This window comes from Vicia villosa, linkage group LG7, assembly GCF_029867415.1.
Source record: "Vicia villosa cultivar HV-30 ecotype Madison, WI linkage group LG7, Vvil1.0, whole genome shotgun sequence".
Classification (NCBI taxonomy): Eukaryota; Viridiplantae; Streptophyta; class Magnoliopsida; order Fabales; family Fabaceae; genus Vicia; species Vicia villosa.
In genome coordinates this window covers 108,440,128-108,465,921 of record NC_081186.1, presented here as the reverse complement: position 1 = coordinate 108,465,921, position 25,794 = coordinate 108,440,128, and the positions used below count along the sequence as shown (strand labels likewise).

The window sequence follows — 25,794 nt, the reverse complement described above, 5'->3', positions numbered from 1 at the left end:
TCACTTAAAAAACATTCCACTCAACTACCCAAATACCCTTGACACTAAGGCTTAATTGCTAATGATGCCATCCTTGATTAATAAGGTCATTAGCTCATTAAATATTATAATTATCATGTCACTTCATTATTAGTGGTTTTATCCCATTCACCTTAGTTAAACCTTTTCTCAATTAACTCATTCGATTACAATTAAGTTCTTGATTCCAAATACTCAACGTTAAACTCCACAAACAATTATAGGGCTTCTTAGGATGGGGTCGAGTATTACAGTAAAAAATACATGTATTATAAAATAGTTTAAGGGAAGAGTGGTTAATAGATAGAAAATGAAAAAACATATAGAGTCATTACTCTGACAATTATTATTATTATTTTAGAAATAATATATGATATAACAAAAAATAATCAAGTAAATGAGGATCCAAAGATCCAGCCCAACAAAACATACAACAAAAAAATCATCCAATCACACCTAACTAATCTACCATTAGGCGAGCAACATGCTCCCGATTCTTAGGTTTCATCACAGACTATGCACAATTATACCTATGATTTTTTGACCTATATTTGTATTGTTTATACTTTGATCATATATTTTCTCATTCCTATATCTCCAAAACTCATACACGGTCTCCGTAAGAGCTACGTTGAGAATGTAGACCCCTTTACTCTTGCCTTTGCTAACATAATTATCCAATTTAGTTCCTCTTCCCAAGGAATACTATTTTTGCCTAAATTAATAAAATACTAGTTTTGCCTAAATTAATTCAAAGAAACTATAATTATATTAACAATTTTAAAAGTTCGAAAAATACCTAAATAGTAATAAATAAAAATTAAATAAAAGAGTAAAGTATCTTTTAAATATACAACATAATATATATACCTTCATATATTTATAATAAAGAATAATAATAATAATTTCAAAGCAATCAAAAAATCTTTATTTAATAAATTAATTTAAAATTTTTACAAACTAATGGTGTATATATACCTCGTTAATCCCCCCTTATTGTCAGATTACATAAATTGTCCAACTAATCCTTTAACTCAATTTAATTAAATAATGAATATATTAACTAATACTCTCTCTAATCCTATCTTTAGACCCAACTTACTTTTTAGAAAAATTAAATAATCAATGTATGTGGACTACTTATATATTCCATTCATCCCCTAAGTTTAAGAATATCTCTATAAGTAGCAAATCAATTTCAATATTTTCTTATCCCACATCCAATTTTAAATGATGAAGATGAATCACATAATTCTTTTTTTTTGTTGCTCTTCTCTTATCATATATCCCAAATACTTCTTCTCCTAACAATGATTTCTGCGTAGCAGATTTATCACTTCCAAAAACTCCTTTATGGTGTCAATGCAAGTCAGAAAAAAGATGTAACAGTCAATGATTTCATCTTCTCTGGCTATGTAGCTGGGAATGCAACAAAACCTTTTAATACTGGAACAACCTTTGTAAATGTAGATAAATTACCAGGTCTTAATTGCCTTGATATTGCTACATTAGAGGGGACATTGGTATAAATGGAACAATACCATTGCACTCTCATCCTGATGCAACTGAATTGGTTATCACTGTTGAGGGCCAAGTGAATGTTAGATTTATCACTCCAAGAAAAGTATTTTTTCAGTATTTTTTCAGGATTCTAACCCTGGTGATGTTATAGCTATTCCAAAAGGACAGTTGCATTTTCTAGCGAATTCTGGTGCTGGAAAGGCTATTTTTTTTGCAGTGTTAATAGCTCAGATCCTAGCACCCACGTACTTGATTTGGTATTATTTGGCAACGATTTATCAACTTCTATACTTTCAAAGACTACACTACTTGATGTAGCTCAGATTCAGAAGCTTAAGGTCGCGTTTGGTGGCAAGAACTAGAATTCCTTAATTGTTTTAAAATAATTATGTTATGCGGGGAATAATTCAAGAGAATTGTATGGTTCTTAATAATTTTAAGTATTATATAAATGGTTTTTTACCCTTCATTTTCATGGCATCAAGACTCAATTTCTATAACATTTTACTATAATTTAATTTTAATAATTTCTTGCTTGTATCATTAGGGGTTTTGATCCATAAATCCTCTCGACATTATAGATATATAATACTAGTAAAATTACAAATATCAACTAGTCGTCTATCTGTGCAATAGGCCAATAATATAATAATTTATTATTGATTTATTATTAAGCAAATAGTTTAATATTTTTTAACACCCCATACATATACGTCTAAAATAATATGCAGTGATGTTATAAATGGTACATAGAAAGATACGTAATCTGGAAAAGACAAGAAATCAAAAAATGCAGAACACAAAAAAATGCACAAATATACACAAGACACAAAAAATGCAGAACACAAAAAAAGAAAGAGAGAAATTCATTTAAAATGAAAAATACAAAAATATTAATTCTACATGGCAAATGAGGATTAGAAACTCCCCACAACTAACCAATCAACAAACATGATAAAGATTATAACAAGGACTTTAATTCATCGCTATAGAAAGCATAAATATTGGACAAGTAGGAAAAAGTATCACACTTCAAGTAGAATACATTCAATACAGGTGAAAAATAAAAAAATATATTAATTTCCATTCATGATTTATAACAAGGTGATATCTAAATTCTAGATTAAGTGATTTCAGATCAAAGGCAGTACCTGATGTACCTTTGCCTAATAAGAACCCTAGCATAATGAATAGACTTAGCCATGCCATATTTGAAGACAAGTCTCCCACCAGTTGTATACAATTGTGTTGTCTTCAACAATTCATAATAGAAAGATAAAATATGATTAGGTCATCCTGCCATCTGCTCGTCCACTATCTTCAATGCAGACCATCTAGCAATTCTCCACTTCTAATCTGTGTCTGAAAAATAATAAGAGGATTAGGGTGAGATTACTAAATCTAGGTGAGTTCCCCTATCTTCTGGGTTCACTCGGTTCTACAAGGTTCATGCATCAAAGCGGATCATCCAAGGAACATGGTTTTCTCACAGCCAGGTACAAATACACAAAAAGAGGTAATATCACCATTGGAAGTCCCTTGACTAACCGATGAGATTTTTGCATCACACACCATACAACAGATGATTAGGTGTACATTTCCTCTAAAACAGGTCTTCCGAGTTTACTTGCCTATCTTATGTAGGGCGCTACCCTCAAGGTCAGGTCTTCCGGGTTTACCTGCCCATCTGCTATCGGAAACTACTCCCAAATCACACAAGGTTAGTACAAACCAGTATGAAGACTTGTACCCGTGTACGGGGAATCCAGAAGCATGTTAATGCCCCCAACATATGCCACACAATCACACCCTCAATGGGTTATCCCTCATGCCAATGTTAAGAGACTTGCACATGCACATCGCAAGGTGAATCATATGACTCCTGGATGGAATCTCACCTGTAACGAGTTACCAAAGTGACATTACCTAAATGGCGTCACGACCCCGTTAGTCACCTATATGCATATGTTTTAACCGTTAGTGAAAATACGCAATCATGACTACACGAGCCCACCGGGCGAAAGCCTAGTGATATTGCCTATGTGGAATCACTTGAGGTGAGTTAATGCGAAGTGATGTAACCTACATGGCATCACAACCTCAGCATACCAAGCACGCTGATGATTCAAGTACGACAGCGGGAAACACCCTTTTGGACCCTCGCCAGGACATCACAATGATAGCTCAGGTGTGTACATCATACCGAGAACACCTATGCTTCAGGTTCGCCAGCGAGAAACACCCTTTTCGACCCTTTTCCAAGACATCACAACGGTATAGACCCATCAAACTCACAGTAAGGGTCGGATGTGATTTACCACCTAGTATCTAGGCCTGCTTTGATTCAAGCATACATCAAATCATACCAATTATAATACGGTGGGAGAACTGACTTTTTAAAATGTTGCGGATAGCAAGAGTCGCCACCGACTTTTATTTTATCCAATTAGAAAGGCTAAAAGAACATAAAAAGACCTTTTAAAAGACTTTGAGTTTGGGGGGTAAGTTATACAAAGGAAAGGTGTAAGCACCCTTTGTATCCATGGTTATCCACGGGCTCTTAATTGCTTAGCTCACTTTTTGTTTTCAAAATGTTTGAAGTGTAGTGTGTGAATAGTAAAAAAAACATTGTTAAGGACTTTAGCTTGTAAATAAGCATAGCCTTGTTTTGAAAGTATTTTGTAAAAGAGAGTGTGAAAAAAGATTTGAATTTGAATTTGAAAAGAGCAATGAAGGGACAAAATCTTATTTCCGAGGCAGCATCGAGGGACAAAATCTTATGATGATTTCAATGAATTAAGGCACCATTTGCTTTAGGTATCCTCGGAATCGAGGGACTTGACTATTTAGAATCGTAATTAAAAGGCAACAGGCAGCATAAGAAGGGTTACCCTAAAGGTGTGCGTGTGTGGCACAATCATGTGGTTCAATTCGAATATTTATCTTATAATTAGTGGTCTAATTCATTTTAACAAGGCTTGCACTCCCTAGGATTACTAACCACAACAGAAAAATAAATAGAAATAAAGATCATATGCTATTACAATAAACACCTGTAGGGCAGAAAAATAAAGGCAGGAAAGTAAACCTAATTACTATTACATAAAAAACCTTTTGCAAGCCTATACACATTTTCTAGAATTTAAATGGCAGAAATTAAAATAAATTAAAATAAAGGCAAACAATTTTAAAAAATAAATTAAAATAAAGGCAAATAATTTAAATAAAAAATAATTAAAGACATGCGACATACACTGGAGTAAGAGATGAGGAGAGAGATCGCGAATAAAATATAAGTTTGGAAAAATCAGGGTTAAAAAACCTTATGGCTAAAAAACTTAGTGGCAGACCTAAAGGTTAAAACCTAAGGGTTAAAAACCTACAGTTAATAGACAACTCTTACATTATTGATAAATTCCAAGGTTTACCTATGATTTTTGAAGTTTAAGGCTAAACCTGATTAAAAACCTAAAATTAACTTAAAATTATTAAACCTAAAATTTATTAAAATTATTAAACCTAAAATTAATCTAATCATTAATTAATTACCCTAATTAACCTAATTATTCTAATTATTTAACTAAACCTAATTTTTAATTAATTAAATTTATTTAACTTAATTAAAACTAATTATTTTAATGTTAGTAAATTAATTATCATCTAATTAAATAAAAATTATTTAAGAAAAAAAACTAAATTAAAATTATAAAATAAAAATCTAAATTAGAATTATAAAAAAACCTAAATTAAATTTATAAAGAAAACCTAAATTAAACCTAAGTTAAAAAAGAAAAGAAAAGATGTTTATATAAAAAGAAATAAAAAATTTAGAAGAACCTAACACCGATCCTGTGTGGGCGCAGTATGATGGTGTACCATGGGCGTGTGTCCTGGGCCTTTTAGATCTGTATTTGTGTGAGATCCAGCAGAGGTACTAAGGGTGCATCATAGCGCGCATTGGCTGGAGAGCACGGGATATGTAGCAGGTAATTGTTGAAAAAATAAACGCCTTGGGGGAGACTCGAACCCAGGCCTTCATGTTTCCAAGCTTCATTTTTTACCGAATATGCTGCAGTTGTAAGTCATTAGTATAACGCTTTGGGTAAAATATATAAAAAAAAACAAAAGCATTAATGGATTGAGTCAGCGTTGGGCCCCCTATTTCTTGCGCTAGCCAATAACAAGTGGAGAGAGTATTGAACTGAGTTGATAGGCCAATCACAAAAGAGAGAGAGAAGCTGGAATTTTTTGGCCAGCAAACGAGACATAGACATGCGGTCATCTTCCTCAACAAAATTCTCAGAAAGTTTAGCTACAATTTAGCTATGTTGTTGTTGCGTTCTTAGCTACGACTTGTCGTAGCAACTTCTGCAAAAAGCAAAACTTGAACAAAGCATGGTAAACAAGACTAAATCACGCCCAGATCCAGTAAACAAGATGCCATTGACTCATTGGAAGCATCTTTTTGGCTTGAGGCACGCTGCAACATCGAATACGAACAAATCCATGGTTATGCCCTAACAATGGCGTATCTTCATCCCTGCACTAAAAATTATAAATAATGGTTCTAATATACTCCAAGCATCACTATAATCACAAACACACATTTAGATTGGATTAAAACACCACAAATAATCAAAATGAAAAGTTTAACATAAGGAAGATGATGAACATGAGACCTGCGTTCTGGGCAGCATGGGACTCGACCAATGAATCATTCTTACCCTACACCACTGATCGGAAAATAGCAAGTGTACTACTTTTGTTACCGATGTAGTTATTAAAATGGAGTTGAATCCAAGTATCGATCACAAGGACTGCGAATAAAGTATAAGCCAGTACTGAATTTCAATTGAACAAAAAGCTATTGTTGGGTTTTTGATTTGCTTGATGAAACTACTAACTGTTTATAATTAAAAACGATAAGTAAATGATTATTTGGTTCACAAATGAGAAAGCATGCTAAGGTTGATGTATAAATCTTATGTAACCCCTTGAAAACACCGTTGTTCATGAAAAGATGTGACCACAATTGAGTATCAATTCTATAAAATAGTTTTCCCTAATTCCTTAGTGGAGAACTTCTTAATACTTAAAAGTCAATTTCAATTCCTCAATAATTGATTTTAGTATTAAGGCATTATGCATCGTGTTCTAGAATGGATGATCACTATGGTGAAATCCTTATTCCTAAGCGATTTACCGGTAATGTTTTGATTCAAAACGCATTAGAGTGGTGTGTCAAGCCTAACCCTAATCATAGATCAACAAAATATTTTCCAATACAATGAAGCATGAAAATCTTTGAATCATAAACTCAAATTATAAAAACATCAAATTCATCACAACGGTTTTAACAAGTCATTACATGAAAAGATTTAGGGACATCACCCTAGCATAAAATAGTTTAGCTACTCATAATGTTTAAGAAAATAACAAGAGTAATTGAAGTCATTACAAGAAATTATCGGTTGATATGATCTCCAATCGCGAGTGCTCTTGAAGATCTCTTCCGAAACCCTTGACTCTTCTTTCTCTGTAGTTCTCTATGCTCAATAATCCAAGATCCCTCCACCCTTCTTCCCGTTAGGTTTTAGTAGTGTTGGCTCACTCCCTCAGTATCCGAAAGGTCCGAAATACCCTTAATGAGCCCCAAGCTTTCAAAATTACAAAACTTGAATATCTGCCCCGCGCCTAACAACACGGTCCGTGTGCAGGAACACGGGTGCCCGTGTTGTTCCTCTGGTCAGCTCTCAAAATTTCCTTTCCACGCATCTTTCCACACGGGCCGTGTGTAGGAACACGGGTGCCCGTGTGAAACCTCTGTTTTGCTTTCCAAAAACATCTTTCCAGCCATCTTTTGACACGGCCCGTGTGCATGCACACGGGTGCCCGTGTTGACCTCAACTTTGGCTCTTTTGGCTACTTTCTCCGCTCGTGCTCGCCATAAGTCTCTACCTTTCCCGTGCATCAACCTGGCCACACACAAACTAACAACCAACGCATAAAACGGCACTTGAATAATACTCAAAACACACTAACATGCAACAACATCACACAATCGAAAAACAAGAAACTTACTTCAAAAACATATGACAATGCCACTTAGTATTACCAAGATTGCGAATTTCGGTCGGAAAAAGATGCGGAAACTTACTGGAAATGGTGACCGATCACAACCCCACACTTATCTCATTGCTTGTCCTCAAGTGATGTATAGAGGCAAAACAGAGGTCACCAACGAGATTCTTTCCTCCACAACACAACCAGGTTTTTCGCAAGATTCCTTCACTTAGCAATCGAGTTTTTGATTTCCTTCTTCAAACTATCAACTGCATTCTCACTTTCGAGCACGTTTCCACCTGCAAGCTTTTCACACTCTCACAAAATCTCTCCGGGTTAAAGTGTCTACACTCGCAGTATCAAGGCATGCATATTACTTTCAACTTTGAATAAATTCTCAAATCACTACACACACAGATTACACACACTTCATGAGGTCTTAGGGCTGTAACGAGGCTTGGGTTTGGTGGGTAAACAAGAAACGGGATAACAAATGGTTTGGTGCTCGGCATTTATATTGGATTCACTTCTCTACTCAAACTGATTTGAATCGTAAAAGTGGGGTTTGGACCTTATTTGGTCTTTCTCAAAAGTAGGCAAAGGTAAAGATTTTTCTTGCTTGAATTTTTAAAACCTCTTCTTTTTTTTTTTCACAAGATCCATATTCATCTTTTCTCTTCTTTTTCTTCTTTTTCTTTTGAGAAATCAATCAAAATTTTTTTTCTTTGCCCCTTTTTCTTTTTTTTTTTTTTGTTTACAACCCCACACTTAGATTCTTTAGTGTCCTTCTAATGATTACTATAAATGCCGAGCGATAATATGAATGATGGGAATGCGGGTGGAAAGAAAAATAACTAACAACAATGAACAAAACACACATTACGGCTCAAAAGGGAAACAAATGATATAATGCATATGGGATGGCTAGAAAGGCTCGGGGTTTACAAAAAAAACTTGCCTCAGTGTGCGCTTTCGTAGTGTGCTTGTGTTATGAGAACGTACGCAAAATCAAAGTGAATAGTGCCATACCTGACTGGACTCTCATATGGAGTTATGAATTTGGCTCTGACATCTCACCGGGTCGGTTAAGCTTGCATGCTTCAAGGTGCTCTAGGTGTCCTGCAATTTCCTTTCATCTAAAGTCTACCATACTCCTCTCTTGGTTCAGTGTCGGCTTCTTGCGTCCTACCTTCTTCTCTTTGATTGTGTCAGCTTCCGTAGTGCCTGCAGAGATTAAGTGTGGAATGTGTTGTTCAACCACTAACTGTTAGTTCGCTCCCTTCCGACTTGTATCCTTTATCTGGTAACACCATGGCAGCACTACAAACTTGAAATAAACACACTAACAGAAAGACAAAAGAAAATGGTTCAAATTAAACAAACTAAACTATGAATTCAAAACGGAAAGCAGAGCAATAAAGCAAATAAAATAAGAACCTCCCCCACACTTGAACTAAACATTGTCCTCAATGTTTTAGAACCAGCCTTGGAGAGGTTGCTTACAGAGGTATTGCATTCCAATGATCACTTCCTAGCTTCCACTAGAGATGCTCTCTTTTATTTCCTGAAAATAAAACAAACAAACAGAAAAATTAATTATTAAAACCGTGGGTTGCCTCCCACGAAGCGCTTCGTTTAACGTCGCATGGCTCGACGGTCCATTACCCTTTATTATGGAGGGTATTTCCTTTTCCAAACCTTGTTACCTGCCACTTCCGCAACCGCGAACTCATGAAGATGAAAAGCCTGGATAACTTCTCTCTTCAATTTGCTTCCCACATTTTTCTCTACTTCTTTAGCTTTCTTAGGACCTTTGACAGCTACATAAGTTGGTTCCATCATAGAGGGTATGCTAGAAACTTTTTCTTGGAGATTTTTAAGATTTTTGTCTTCTTGTTCACCTTCCGTCATACCAGTTGAGGTTTTCTCATTCACATCTGACCTATGTTTCCTGACTCCTAACATCTTCAAGGTTACTTCTTCATCAAATGATTTCAGCGTTAGCGTCCCTTTTTCAATGTCAAAATTACAGCGGCCTGTTGACAAAAAGGGTCTCCCAAGAAGGATAGGAGTTTCTTCATCTTCCGGAATGTCCATGATGTGGAAGTCAACAGGGAACACAAACTTATCAACTTCCACTAGTACATCTTCAGCTACTCCGTAGGATTTCTTAACGGTGTGATCGGCGAACCTTAACTGTGTCTTACTTTCACTAATCTTTTCTAATTCAAGCTTTTTGAAAATGGATAAAGGCATTAAACTCACACTAGAACCAGAATCGAGGAGTACCTTTTTAAATGCTATATTCTTGATAGTGCATGGTATCGCCACCGCCCCAGGGTCTTTCCTCTTAATTGGGATCTTTCTTGCTGAAGAGACTATTCCACACTTCTCGATTACAATTTTTGGTTCTCCTCCTAGTGATCTCTTTTTCGCCAACACCTCCTTCATAAATTTCTTATACAAAGGCATGTGTTCAAGTGCTTCAAAAAAAAGTAGATTCACCTCTAACCTTTTGAACAATTTGGTGAACTTCTTAAAGTCTTTCTCTTTTGAATTCTTCTTTGTTACTCTTGAAGGGAAGGGTGGTTTAATTACCGGTTCAGCATCTTTTTTAATTTTTTCTTCAGCTGGTTTAACCGGTGGTATCACCACTTCTGGCTCTCTTGGGTTCTCTCTTATTTCCAAATCTACCTCTATCACCATAGGGTCATCTATCTCTTCTTTTTCTTTTTCCGATTCTAACACCTTTTTACTCCTTGTTGAAACAGCATTGATCTTCTCTAGATTTTTCTGATCTTTCACAGTTTCGTTCGGAAAGTTTCCTTGTGCCTGTAGAGTGAGATGTTGTGCTATTTGACCCATTTGAACTTCAAGATTTTTAATTGAAGCCGTGGTGTTCCTGAGGTTGGATCTTGTCTCTTCTTGAAACTGAGAGTTTTGGGTTGCCACTTTTTCAAGAGCGATCTCCCAATCTTCTTTCTTTGGTACCTGTTGTTGAAATTGTTGAGGATGATGTTGGAATTGTTGTTGATATGGCTGGTATGGTTGTTGTTGCGGACGATATTGTTGCCCCTGTGGTTGATATTGTTGAGTCTGAGGTTGATGTGGTTGTTGGCCTTGAACCGGCTTCTGGACGTTTCCTTGCTGGTCTTTCCATGAGAAGTTCGGATGATTTTTCCACCCCGGATTATATGTGTTGGCATAAGGATTATTCTGCCTCAACATATGAATTTGCTCAACCTGTTCTTGAGTTGCCACACAATGCATAGCAAAGTGCGGTCCACCACATATTTCACAAAGAACCGCTTTAACTGGTTCCACCTGTGCCACTGTCTGAGTTCCAATATTCATCTTTTTTAACCTTCTCTCTACCTCTGCAGCAATTTGATCCTCCATCTTAACAACCTGCTCTGGCAACTTCAAATCAATTTTGCCCTCCGGTTGGCTCATGGTTCGATCATACAACTCAAGATGCTCATTGGCAGCAATTGCCTCTATGATCCTTTTCATAACTGTGGCTGTAGCAAAATTTGTTGAACCACCAGCAGCGGTATCAATAAGCTGCTTTGTCTTAAGTCGCAACCCATTCACAAAATTCTGCATTTGCTCGGTAGCGTCCATGTTATGAGTAGGACATGCAGTCAAACACCTTTTGAACCTCTTGTATGCATCCCCCAATGATTCCCCCTCTTTTTGTTTGAAATTGACAATATCGTATCTTTTTCGGATAAACACCGATGCAGGAAAATATTCATTGAGGAATGCCGTTTCCATCTCTTGCCATGTCGTGATACTTGCAGCCGGAAGTGAGTAAAACCACTCCTCTGCGTCATCAGTAAGTGTAAACGGGAACATAACAAGTCTCTTAGCCTCCTCTGAATGACCTTCGATCTTCAACGAAGTTGTCGTAGTGAGAAATCTCTGAAGATGCTTATTTGCATCCTCGTTAATTCTTCCGGAGAACGGCTTGCTCTCTAACTGGCGAATGGTGGATGGATGCAATTGAAAATGTGCCACATTCACAGGTTGATTAACAATAGTCATCCGGTTGGGGTGAGCATTTGCCCCTCCATAGTCCCCTAACAATCTCTCCGCAGGAGGTTGATTTCCAGCCATGTTAACTGGTTCCTGAACTACCTCCCTGTCAAAGTCAGAGTCACTGTGCTCCGAATGCACAGACACTTCGTCGTCGCTTTCCTGATGTGGAACACTAAGACTTGCACTTGGTGCTGCCAGTCTTTCAAGTCTTGCCTTGCGGCGTCTCTCGTGCAGAGCTCTTTCTGGTTCTGTGTCAAAGGAAAATTTAGCTGAGGTCTGACCTCGCATAAACAGTTAGACAACAGTTAGAACAGATACAAGACTGCAACGAAATTAAAATTAACAGATAAAAATAAAATTTTGGTCGCAGAGCAACAAAATTTCAATTGACTTAAAGTTCGGCTTATAGTTTGGCAGTCCCCGGCAACGGCGCCAAAAACTTGATCGGAAAATAGCAAGTGTACTACTTTTGTTACCGATGTAGTTATTAAAATGGAGTTGAATCCAAGTATCGATCACAAGGACTGCGAATAAAGTATAAGCCAGTACTGAATTTCAATTGAACAAAAAGCTATTGTTGGGTTTTTGATTTGCTTGATGAAACTACTAACTGTTTATAATTAAAAACGATAAGTAAATGATTATTTGGTTCACAAATGAGAAAGCATGCTAAGGTTGATGTATAAATCTTATGTAACCCCTTGAAAACACCGTTGTTCATGAAAAGATGTGACCACAATTGAGTATCAATTCTATAAAATAGTTTTCCCTAATTCCTTAGTGGAGAACTTCTTAATACTTAAAAGTCAATTTCAATTCCTCAATAATTGATTTTAGTATTAAGGCATTATGCATCGTGTTCTAGAATGGATGATCACTATGGTGAAATCCTTATTCCTAAGCGATTTACCGGTAATGTTTTGATTCAAAACGCATTAGAGTGGTGTGTCAAGCCTAACCCTAATCATAGATCAACAAAATATTTTCCAATACAATGAAGCATGAAAATCTTTGAATCATAAACTCAAATTATAAAAACATCAAATTCATCACAACGGTTTTAACAAGTCATTACATGAAAAGATTTAGGGACATCACCCTAGCATAAAATAGTTTAGCTACTCATAATGTTTAAGAAAATAACAAGAGTAATTGAAGTCATTACAAGAAATTATCGGTTGATATGATCTCCAATCGCGAGTGCTCTTGAAGATCTCTTCCGAAACCCTTGACTCTTCTTTCTCTGTAGTTCTCTATGCTCAATAATCCAAGATCCCTCCACCCTTCTTCCCGTTAGGTTTTAGTAGTGTTGGCTCACTCCCTCAGTATCCGAAAGGTCCGAAATACCCTTAATGAGCCCCAAGCTTTCAAAATTACAAAACTTGAATATCTGCCCCGCGCCTAACAACACGGTCCGTGTGCAGGAACACGGGTGCCCGTGTTGTTCCTCTGGTCAGCTCTCAAAATTTCCTTTCCACGCATCTTTCCACACGGGCCGTGTGTAGGAACACGGGTGCCCGTGTGAAACCTCTGTTTTGCTTTCCAAAAACATCTTTCCAGCCATCTTTTGACACGGCCCGTGTGCATGCACACGGGTGCCCGTGTTGACCTCAACTTTGGCTCTTTTGGCTACTTTCTCCGCTCGTGCTCGCCATAAGTCTCTACCTTTCCCGTGCATCAACCTGGCCACACACAAACTAACAACCAACGCATAAAACGGCACTTGAATAATACTCAAAACACACTAACATGCAACAACATCACACAATCGAAAAACAAGAAACTTACTTCAAAAACATATGACAATGCCACTTAGTATTACCAAGATTGCGAATTTCGGTCGGAAAAAGATGCGGAAACTTACTGGAAATGGTGACCGATCAACCACCATGGGAGGATGTTGGAGTTATTGTTTGGATTTGAATGAGGCTGCCATAAGGAATCCGAAATCCACACTTTTTTATATTTTTTTGTAAGTTTTGGAACACTCTTGGAGGCTAGGGTTTGCCATTTTTTCGTCTCCTCTTATGGTGAATGTTGTGAGAATATAGAGAGGGAGAATTAGGGCAAGAGATTTGGAAAGAAATCAAAAGATTTGTGAGAGAAAAGATTGAGAAAAATTTGATTAAAAATCACATGAAATATTGCTATATTTGTTTCAATCTTTTCTCAATCAAATGTATTTGATTTACTTGAGCCCCAAGGATGATTTTGTGATTGGAAAAAATCAAATCCTGCATTAATTTGATTTTATTTTATTTTTTCCTTGATTTAAATTGAATAAAAATAAAAAAATAAGAATACAAACCAAGTGCCAACGAAATTCCATGGTCTTAAAGATGTTTCTTGGGCCTCTATATGATTCAAAACAAAGCCCCACAATTTAATTCATTATCTTTGGTATTTTATCTTATTTATTTTGCATTTAAATGAATAAAATTCAAATAAATAAAAATAAAAATGCCAAAAATGTGAGAATGATTTCATAAGTCCTTATTTAGGTCATATGTATGTTTGAAACCTAAAGCCTAAGCCCATTAGTCCAAAAACACAAAATTATTCAATTAGGGTTTCATGCACTTCTTGAAATTTCTCCAACTTCTGACAGTCATATCTTTCTCAATTTTTATCCTATGAATATGTTCTAGGACTTTTTGGAAAGCTCAAGATGTCCTCTACAAGCCACTTTGGAACCTTTTTTGCATTTGAGGATTTTATCTTGAAGATATGGCTTCTGACAAAAAGCAACTTTTTGCGAGCTTCTAAAAGGACCTGTAATGTTTTGAATTATATCTCTTAGGCGGAAGCATTTCTTGACCTTGGGCCCAACATCAATGTTGTATAGAATTGAATTTCCTTGAGAATGAACTTTGGTTGGGGAATTTCTGATAAAGCATGAGAGACTTATGGCCAGTCAAAGTACAATTGACTTTTGCTTAAAAACCCTAATTTAGCAACTTGGACTTTTGTTGATTTCCGAGCTTTACTTAATGAATCATGATCAACCCTTGATCAAATGATGAATTTTACTTCAAACTATTGTTGTTGATAAAAAATCAGGAGTTTTGACCGTGATTTGACCATAGTTGACTTTTTGGTCAAATTGGTCGACTATTGAACATTTGAACCATTGACTGAACAAACTTGAGAATCAGAGCTTGAAACTTGTCATAGAATTAGTTTGAAACCTAATAATCCATATGAAATCCATTGTAGACCTTAATTCATCAACTTTCCTCAGAGAATGCAAAACCCTAGTTTAGGAAGTCTTTGATTAGGGGAGTGAGCCTTAGATTAACCCTTAAACCTTGAACCTCTGTATGAGCTCTGAAGGTGAGATGAGATGGACAAATTTTGGGGTATGACACCAATCATCAAGCCATACAGGCACACATCTCTGACAGTTCAACCAAAGCGGACTGAAAAATCACAAGCAAATAAATTTCGAATGTTCAACCAGAACAACAGAAAGCAACAATCGATGATCATATTCTATCATTTCATCACATAACTCATATCGAACATGTACATGTGTTAATTAAACATATCCATATCATGAACAGTTTAGTGATCATACATTATATGATATATTTCATAATAACATGCCTATAATGTTCACAACATATCATATTTTAATATTTCCCCTAAATAATTGACATCAAATAATTTCATTAATTCACTACTAATTAGAGCTTTGGAAGAGCTTTCTAACGCTTCCGACAACACCTAATTCCGAGTTACGAAACTCAAGTTATGCTATTTTTAATTTCTGCATTTTTTCCAACACAAACTCAGGAAATCGATTTCCATCATAGGGGTAATCAATTTCTTGCACGCAGAATGTCCAAAAACCCAATTTTTTGCCAAAAATCGATTTCCATTAAAAGGGTAAACGATTTCCACTGAACTCAGACTGAAAAATACTTGTTTTCTGCATTTTAAAGCTACAACATCCATTATCTTCCCAATTCAAACACTCCCAACATACCAATACATTCCAAAATCAAGTATAGTCATGCCATAGCAGAAAATAACATGAACACAAGCATAATACCAACATGCATTAACAAGAAATCAATAAAAATACAAACACTTAGATATTGCAGGCAATTTCTCACTATCCCTTTCAACCTGCAATCGATCCATATTCCTACCCAAGTTCTATCTAATGGAACTAACCTTGCATAAATGAAGGTTATGATGATAGCCATGCTGTAATTAAACTCCCATCTTGATCAAATTCACCTTCCAACACCATCAAACCCATATTCCTTTTCCACCCACTTTCAGGAAGAATAACTCAACTTCAAACATGTTTATCTCCTTCAATACAAACATGCAAGTAACGGAATTTATATGCAAGCTTAAGAAAATTTCGTGCTCTTTTCGAAAATTCTAGAATCACTTAAATCAGAGTTATGAGTAAAAAATTCTTACCTATTTTGTGAGGGTTGTACCAAAGGGTGCGAAAATGGAGATGGAGGTGATGATCATGAGATCCTCCTTTTCTCTCTTGCTCTATACTCCTTCATTCTCCCAAAATCTGATTTCATGAGCCAAACAAACCCTTAAGTACTTCATTAAATGGTCAAATGTCCATAATGCCCTTCAACAAAACAATAATTATCGGTTTTCCACTTGGTTCAATTCTAACCAACTCTTATAATCTCTACCATTTATTCCTTAGCCTTTTATCTTTCTCATGTTTAAAAAACATGGGGTGTTACATTCTCTCCCTTAAATAGAATTCGCTCTCGAATTCCTTCCAATCACCAGGATGCATTGTCTTCTTCCGACAAGAGGGGAAATGTTCCTTACGTTCCTCCCTTGGATAAACCTCGTGACTCCCTTGGACAAGAAAACTCACTTCTTTCAACCAAAACTCGCATTTGGAGAATTTTGCATACAACTACTTCTCTCACAAAACTTCCAACACAACACGTTGATGTCCTGTATATTCTTCGTTTGTCTTAAAATGCACCAAAATACCGTCTTTGAATACCACAACAAACTTATCTAAATAAGGATGGAAAATCTTATGCACATACTCCATAAACATACTAGGAACATTAGACACTCCGAATAGCATCACTGAATACTCATAATGACCATGTCTTCTGGTGAATGCAGTCTTTGGATATCTCCTGGTTTCACACGAATTTGATGGTAACCCGATCGCAAATCAATCTTACTGAACATACAAACATCGACCAACTGATCCATTTAATTGTCAATTCTCAGAAGAGGATACTTATTCTTGATCATAACCTTATTCAGTTGTTGATAGTCAACACACAAACTCATGCTACCATTTTCTTCCTGATTAGTAACATTTGCGCTCCCCATAGCGAAACACTTGGTCGAACAAATTTTTTCTCAAGCAACTCTTCCAATTGTTTCTTAATCTCACTGAGCTCTGAAGCAGGCATACAATATGGAGCCATCGACACAGGCCTAGTACCAGGTACTAAATCTATGGAAACTTCAACTTCAAACTTTGGATGTAAGTCACAGATATCTTTAAGAAACACATTAGGAAATTCTCACACCACCGACATATTTCTAGCCTTCATATTGCTATCCACTCTCAGAGAAGTGAACATTACAAGTATTTGACCGTTCTCCCTTAAAGACATCTCAACCTCACCCCATGAACATGAAACTTGAATTCGTACTCTCTTAGGGTTCGGAAAACATTGCGATCTCAATAACACCTGCATTCTGAAATCAGCGCCATGATGAACCAACCCTACACACTTGAAACATCTCAGAGAAATATAAGCTTCTCCGACACTTATTTTAATCCTGCCCCGTCTGGCAAGCGATTAGAAAAAAATGAGCACTGACAGTGTTTCACACACATGTCGCATACCAGGGAACAACTAAAATTACACAACCTGATCAGATGGACTAACCATGCTCTGATACCACTATGTAACACCCTAAATCCCAAAACTTATATATTTAAGGGATAATCATACGTTACCCCTGCCATATAGGCGAGATTCGGGTTATCCCCCTATAATTTTTTTTTGGATTAACCCCCTGTAATTTTAGGGTACCCCCCTAAGCGTGTAAAAAAAATGTGAAAACCAGGGGGGTAAATCAAAAAAACAATTTTACAGGGGGGGTCATAGAGGGGCAAAAACATGAAACTTTTCATATTTCAAGGGGCAATTAAAAAAAAATTATAGGGGGGTAACCCGAATTTCACCTATATGGCAGGGAGTAAATCACTATTAACCCTATATTTAATTGACAATTTAAGGTGTCACCACGACAACCATCCAAAAACTTTCCAAATCATTTAACAACAAGCAGAAGAAAATCACAACAAAACAAATTTAATTTAAACTTCTCAAATAAAGTATTATACTTTAAACAACATAATTCAACATTTACTCGAAAATATAACAAAAATGCCTTGTTCCTGGTGTAACAAGATCAGGGCACTAAAACCACTAAATTGCGATAAACGATAAACAATAAATAAACGAAGAATAACTCCAACAAGTCACCTTCCACACACAAGAATAATTATACTCGTGATTATCTGCAAGATGTTCATGGTGAAAAACATTAAGCAAAAGGGGTGAGAAATAAATTTTGATATAAAACTGTGTAAAGAATGCAAAGGTAGATAAACTCATAACACATCATACATTCCTTATACAACAACATTGTTACAATCTCACACACATCTCATAATCAATCATATAATTATATATGCAATGTTACTCAGGACACGACAGTTATGCATGTGGTCCTAACTCAATATTTGGTTCTCTCAGGAAGTGGGTCCCACCTTCTGAGCTCCAAGCCCCCTTATCCTTATGAGTTTGGGATAAGCCACTCGTCTCCCTTTTTAAACTAGCAAATATGCCTCTTTCAACGACACGATACAAATGATACATGGCATACAAATCAATACAACAATAATAACAATGTTTAAGGTCAACCTTCTAACCATAAAGAATAATGCATCGACACACAATATTCCCCTTCTGAACTACTATCCAATAATCACAACAATCATGCATATATGCATAAAAATACTCCCCTTTTCTAAACTATTTATCTGAATTTCAACAATACGTAATTAATCATAACATAATCATCTATCACCCAAAAATTCTAGTCATTTAACATCATAAAACATCACAAAACAACATCGTATGCATCCATACAATTCCTACACACTTAGACAACATCATTTAAATAGAATCAATTAATAACCAATAATGATAGTCCACTACGAGTAATTAAGATCATAATAATTGATTAACAACACCAAACACATCCAAACAATAGCCAAGTAGCAACTAAATAGTGAAACAACAACAAAATTCTGAACTAGCATCTAAAAACACATAAACCAGGCAAATATCACCCTTTCTAACAGCGTGACAGGCAACCTGTCACCAGAATGACACCCGTCATCCCTTTAAATCCTCAACCCGTCGTCCCCTTAAATCCTTAACTCTTCATTTCAATGATAATCGACTTGAAAAACTAAGCTTGGAGACCATGACACTCTCCCCGTCAGCAAGGTGACACTCGTCACCTTTTTGGGATGCGTGGCGACTAATTCGTGAGAGGCATGATGACCGTCATGTTGTTTTGACATCCAATAATCCAATTCGAACATAAAAACATAATATGCAGTTATCCATTGAGATTCCAATAATACAACACTCATTTCACATTTTAATTAATCAATTATCAGAATTCGTGTTCATGTTTCAAAGCTTCTCAACATAACAATGGAGGAAATCCAAAACATACATAACTAAAATTTCTCTCCATGTAATCGACACGAAATTCAGTCATAAGGTTGGATTATAACAAAAATCATGCTTAGAAATTCATATTTACATACATTAACAATAATTCAAAACAACATCACAAATCAAAATTTAATCCTAGATAGGGTAAGGGTACCTTTTCTACCTTTTTATGCAAAATACCAATATAGAAGAACTTCCCCTTCCCTTACCTGATTTTTCCAACAATTGCTCTTCAACAATGGGGAAATCTCTCTTCTTCCTAAGTCATTTTTGCCTCCCACCTCTTTTCTCCAAAACTCTAATTTCACATACTAACTGCTCTAGGTTAAGTTTAACCTATTTTCATCTCTAAAAACCTAATTATTCTAATTTCTTAATAAATTTATTTTCTTCCACTCATGTTATCTCTTATTTCTCCTTATTCTCCCTATTCTTTCTTTATTTCTTTTTTGTCTCAACTCTACCAATTTCCACTATTTTCTTATTTATTTTATTATTTAAAAATAAATAATTATTAAGTCTAATTATTTCTAATTATTTTAATAATTCTACAAACCCACCAATACTCTCACTACACCCATCCATATACCATGTACACATCTAGAACCACACTTTATATAATTAAAACACATAAAACGCTTAATAATTAAATTAAAAACACAAATAATTCGATTAAATAAATTAATCAAACTTCGGGGTGTTACATTAGTAGTCAAACGAAGCATTGTTTGGTATGCCCAAAAGACATGTGGGATCTTCCCAATTTCCTTTTTTCGCATCATGTATTCACTTCAACCCTCTTAAGATTATTTAGTTTGGTGTTTCATCCTAACTGTTGGTATGGGGTGTTTTATTGACTTGAAATGCTTCTTGACCTTCAAGTATTCTAAAACTTTCTCGAAGTTCCTATATTTAATTATATCCCTTTGTCTGTTACGACAACCTAAGGAACCTCGTACATGGCTAAGATGTTCCTCTTGAAGAATTTCAAGATGTTGGTCGCTATGATCTTTGCCATCACTTATGATTTAATCCACTTGGTGAAATAATCCATGCTACGATAAAAAAACTCGAGCTTCAGTGGCACTAAATAGAAGAGGATAAGAATATACACCCCTTTCTATGAGAAAGGACAAAGAGGTGTTAAGATGTACAATTTAGATGGGGAGCGTTATGAACGTCTCCATGTCATTGGCATCGGTCACATATTTTCAAATATTCCTTAGCATCGTGAACCATGGTCGGCCAATAGTACCCTTCTTTGAGGATTTTTCTTGATAGAGCTCGAGCACCTAAATGCTGCCAAGTTATTCCTTCATGCATTTTGGAAAAGGCATATTCAACATCTTCTTTTTCGATGCACTTAAGCAATGGAATGATAGTCCATTTTTGCACAGTGTTTCATTGTTCAGAAAGTATGAACTGGATCTTCTTTTTACGAGGGAGGCATCAGATAAGCCAAGAGGCGTCACTTTTTGCTCAATGTATGTTGTAGTGGGAGATATCCATGATGAGCACATGCTATCACTTATCGCCATCATCATGACTCCTAGGTTCTCTATGATGAAGAAATGGTTTATCCCAAATGATCTATCGTTGGCTAGCTTAGACAAGACATTTTTTCAAGAATTCTACTCTCTCGAGACGTGCAATATCTCTGTTGTTTTAAACTTTGCAAATTTTTCTCTAGAAAAAATGACATACTGTTACGACAATAATTCTCTGTTATGCGCTTCTCCATTGACTTGTGAGACAACAAGCTTGGAATCCATCCTTAACATTACGTTTTCTACCCCCATCTCAACACCAAATATGAGGCCATCAATGACAGCTTCATACACATCCTCATTGTTAGTGGTAGATAACTTGAATGCACAAATTTATTCTCAAGAATAAGCCCAACCCCACTTCCATGACTATTGCACATATCTGTAACACCCCTTTTCTAACCCCAAATATATCATTCAATTACACAGAGTAGTCATGCATACGGAAAAGGGCGTCACATATTATTTTCATCACAATGAAAACTCAAAACAAAACATCCAACATTCTTGATATGCAAAGATCATATTGTAACACAAATGTAAATCTCATGATTTCATACATTATGCATAAACGCTTGCAGAAAACAATTGAATTGCTAATAAAATTTCAATGAATATATCCCATACTATATTCATCTACCAAATTCAAATTAACATTTATATCCAAACATGCTAATTTGAAATTCACAATATCGGCCACATAGCCTTAAACAACATATCCAAGATCCGAAACAAATACATCCGAATATCCAACAAAACATAGGAAATAGCAATATTCAAACATAAGCATAAGTCTAAAGAAAATTTCCCCCCAAGTGTTACATGATCAGAGCATATGACTCGCTACCTAATCCAATAACAAACTCAGGGGCTCCTCGGCTAAATCCTCGGACAAGCTACTACTCGTCGAAACCTGCACGTTATCAACAAAGGATAACATTCAAACAGAAGGGTGAGAATTCAACTTCTTATAAAAAACATAATAATGGGAAATGCAAACATAAACAAGCACACATTTTACAATTCATCACACTTCTCAATTAAGAAATTCACATATCATATACCAATCATCACTCCAAAATAAATCACATGTATACAAGGCAATCACATAACACACAATGTGACTCGAGATGCAACAAATGTAACTCAATGCATGTGGTACCCAATGTGAACCCAATGTTTCACCGCTTTCCGATTCAATGTTTAGAATCCAAGCCATGCTCTCGATCCGGACAAGACCAAAGCCAATACGCCTATCTCCAATTAAGGATCACGTCTTCTACGCCTATTTACATTCAATGATCAACGTCTCTTACCATGTGAACCCAAGTTTCACCGCTTCCACCATAAATCCGACCATGCTATGAATGTATGTACAAATACCAACAATTTATGCAATTAACATTATCTCATCAATCTTAACTTACCGCATATCACCATAATCCAACTCTATGAATTATCCGCCAATTGTACACAACATTCACAACACAATTAGAAATTGCAACACGTCATAACAACCATCATATATCCAATCACATACATCATGAATACATCTACACAAACTGTTCCAACAATTGCTATACATCACATACTAACATAACACACATAAGATAATTACATGTCATTCCATATAATAACGTCACAATTAATCAATCAAGTGCAATTAAATCCTATACTATCATATAGAATATCACGATATCTTTCTAACGCTTCGAACGACGCATAAAACGGAGTTACGGATCAAAAGTTATGGTCTTTACAAAATCTGCTCAAAATTGAACCTCTAGGTCGACGCAAACATCTCCCACGTCGACGCAAACTCCTTTACGTCGACTTAAAACTCCTTTACATCGACGTAAACTGGAGAAAAATAGATTTTTAGCTTTCTGTGTTGTTTAGGTCGACTCGGATTCTACATAGGTCGACCCAGGCTGCGTGAAAACTCAGATTTCACCATTTTTCTTCCCTAATCCCCTCATACAACACCCATTAACCCATACACCATCCACCATCCACCATCCACACATAATTTGAAAGCAAATTTAGCACACATGTAAGGTTCCTAAACATGTTTCTAACCATGGGTCATTCATACAACACATTAAACATGAACAAACCCCAAAATCCAATTGATTTCACATAAACCCTATCATTTTCTAAATCTATGAAATGAAGATATGAAAGATTACACAAACACACATTACCCAATCATGTAACCATAAGAACTTGGATTCAAACCCTTCCCTCTTGAATTTCTCCTTCTAACTTCAAGAAATCTACAATCCTCTTCTCTTCTCTCTTTTACTCTTTTGCCTCCTTTCTCTTCTCTACTTTTCTTTCTATCTTTCTATTTAATTTAGGTTAACCCATAAAATTCTCTTCTAAATCTCATTATCTCATTGGGATTAACCCATCCACTATTCTCATTTCTAATTATCACTAAGTCCAATAGCTAATTCTAATAAAATTCTACCCTTTATTAATTAGCTAAGTAACATATTACCACACAATCAAATAACTATTACTCAAACAATAATTAAATAAACACACAAAAAACTATCAAATATCAAATAATCCTAATTAAATAAAATCTAACAAAAAAAGGTGTTACAAAATCTACAAAGAGTTGCGCCTCCATAGCTTCCATTGGCTCATAGGAAAATCAAACTCAGACATTTTGATAAACCACTTCGTCAGCTGTTCGTGTAACGCCCTGATTTCGATATTTATTTTTATTACTTATTTATTGGCGTATTTAGTACTTAAGTTGGTGTTTTGTTATTATTATATTAATTTAACTATAATATAATAATAGGGTGATTTAATTAAATTAGACTAAGTGTATGATTAGCAGATGGGGGGGGGGGGGTGTACTAAGCCCATTATTAATTAGTATGTTTTAATAAAAATAATAAGGGAATTAAGAGGAAAAAGGGAATTTATTGAACATTAGAAAATAACGTAAAATTCAGAGAAGAGGCTAGGGCCAGAGGTAGAAGAACTCCACCATTGTTGAGGAAAAATCAAGCTTCAATCCAAGGTAAGGGGGAGAATGGGTTCATTAAATGGTGACTTAAGCATGAGAGGGTAGTGAGGGTTCCTTCCCCTCTTTAGGTTTCATAATTTATGAGTTTGATTTCTTCTTTGATGTGTGAATTGGTTTGATTTGTATGTTGTTCTTCTTGACTAATGATACTGTGTGATTTCTGGACAAAAATTTTGGTTTGAATTGATGAATTATGGTGTGAATTTGGATGTTGGTTGAGTTGTTGTTGTGTTCATAGATGAAACTGAATCTGAATGTATAACTGTACAATTTGATAAGTAGAAATTGAGTTGTTATCATGAAAAATGAAATGTAGAATAATAGGTTAATGAATCTAGATGAAAAGTATGAGTTAATAGGTGAAAATATGTTGTTTTGGACTTGAAATCGCAGACTGGAAGTGATGGAAACGAGCAGAAAACGAACTGGTGCGATTGCAGAGTTATGGGTCGCGCTGGTGTTTTGCGTATGGTACGCGTATGGGGTTGGACCATACGCATATGAGGGACAAGTCCAGGGGCTATACACGTATGATACGCAGCCCTGTCTCATCCAAAAAACCCTTTGGTGGAATGCGTATGGTACGCGTATGGAGAGGAGGCTATACGCGTATAGGGATGTGATCGCGTATAGGAGGAGTTTTAGTGCAAATCAGGTTTTGGTGGTACACGTATGGTTCCTGAATGGGCAAGGGGAATACACGTATGGGCTAGCTATACGCGTATGGTCAGGCTGGTGTGTAAAATTTCCCATTTTTGTGATTTTCTTCCGATTCTTGAGTAAAATGAGTACCCTTATGGATTCCCTTGATTAGTAAGACTTAAGTAGATATAAGAAGGCTATAAAAGTTATACATTTGGATATAAAAATGTTGTGGTAAGATTGACGTTGATTGTTGTGAATGTTGATTATAAGAAAATGAATTATCATTGCGTGTCGTCGAACAAGTTGATAGCCTAATGGCGATGAGTTGAAGACTGATGCCTTGTGTTGTTGGATTGTGTTGATGGGATGTTCATATTGCATACATATGTCACTGAGGGCTTATGCTCTGTTATTGGCCTGGATTGGCATTGTTGAAGGCTTATGCCTTGTTATCGCATCTAATTAATGGCAACTGTTGAGGGTTTATGCTCTGTTGGTACCACATGCATGTAGTGTCGAAAGTCGCATTGCATTTTTCGTAATTGATTCATATATTGTTGTTGTTATGTTGTCGATGGTGTGAGAATCTGTTTGTGATTTTGTATGTATGTGGTGTGGATACTACTCTTTAGCATGTGATATTTCACAGTATATTTATTGAATGTAATTCTCACCCCTTTTCTGTTGTTGTATCTGTGCTTCTTCGGAAGTACAGATAACCAGGTACCAGAGTAGTGCTTGGATTTCGAGTATTACCTAATCGAGTCTTAGGAGTCGCTCTGATACGTAACACGAAAGTTTTGGGACGCGTCATTGTTTTTTATTCTTTTTTTTGTTATTTGTTATTTGTTACGTATCTTGATTTTGCCATTACTGTTGGATCACCTGTTTAGTGGAGATGATTTATTTGTTGAGGCCGTAGTGCCATGAGAACTAATAAGTTGTTTTGAATTCCGCAACGGTATTAAATTTATTTTAATGAAGACCTATTAAATAGAGCAATGCTTTTATGGATTTTTAAAAGATGTGACATCCTACCTGTATTACTCTGATTATTTATGTATTTATAATTTATATATTCGAAATGGGAAAGTGGGGTGTTACAGTTCGAATATATCTGATTGAT

At 35.8% G+C, this 25,794-nt stretch overlaps 1 pseudogene; it reads left to right on the top strand.

Moving 5' to 3' along the window:
* Positions 1-1,267: 1,267 nt before the first annotated feature.
* The window catches only part of LOC131618231 (uncharacterized), a 30,465-nt pseudogene continuing 5,938 nt past the window's right edge, over positions 1,268-25,794 (top strand).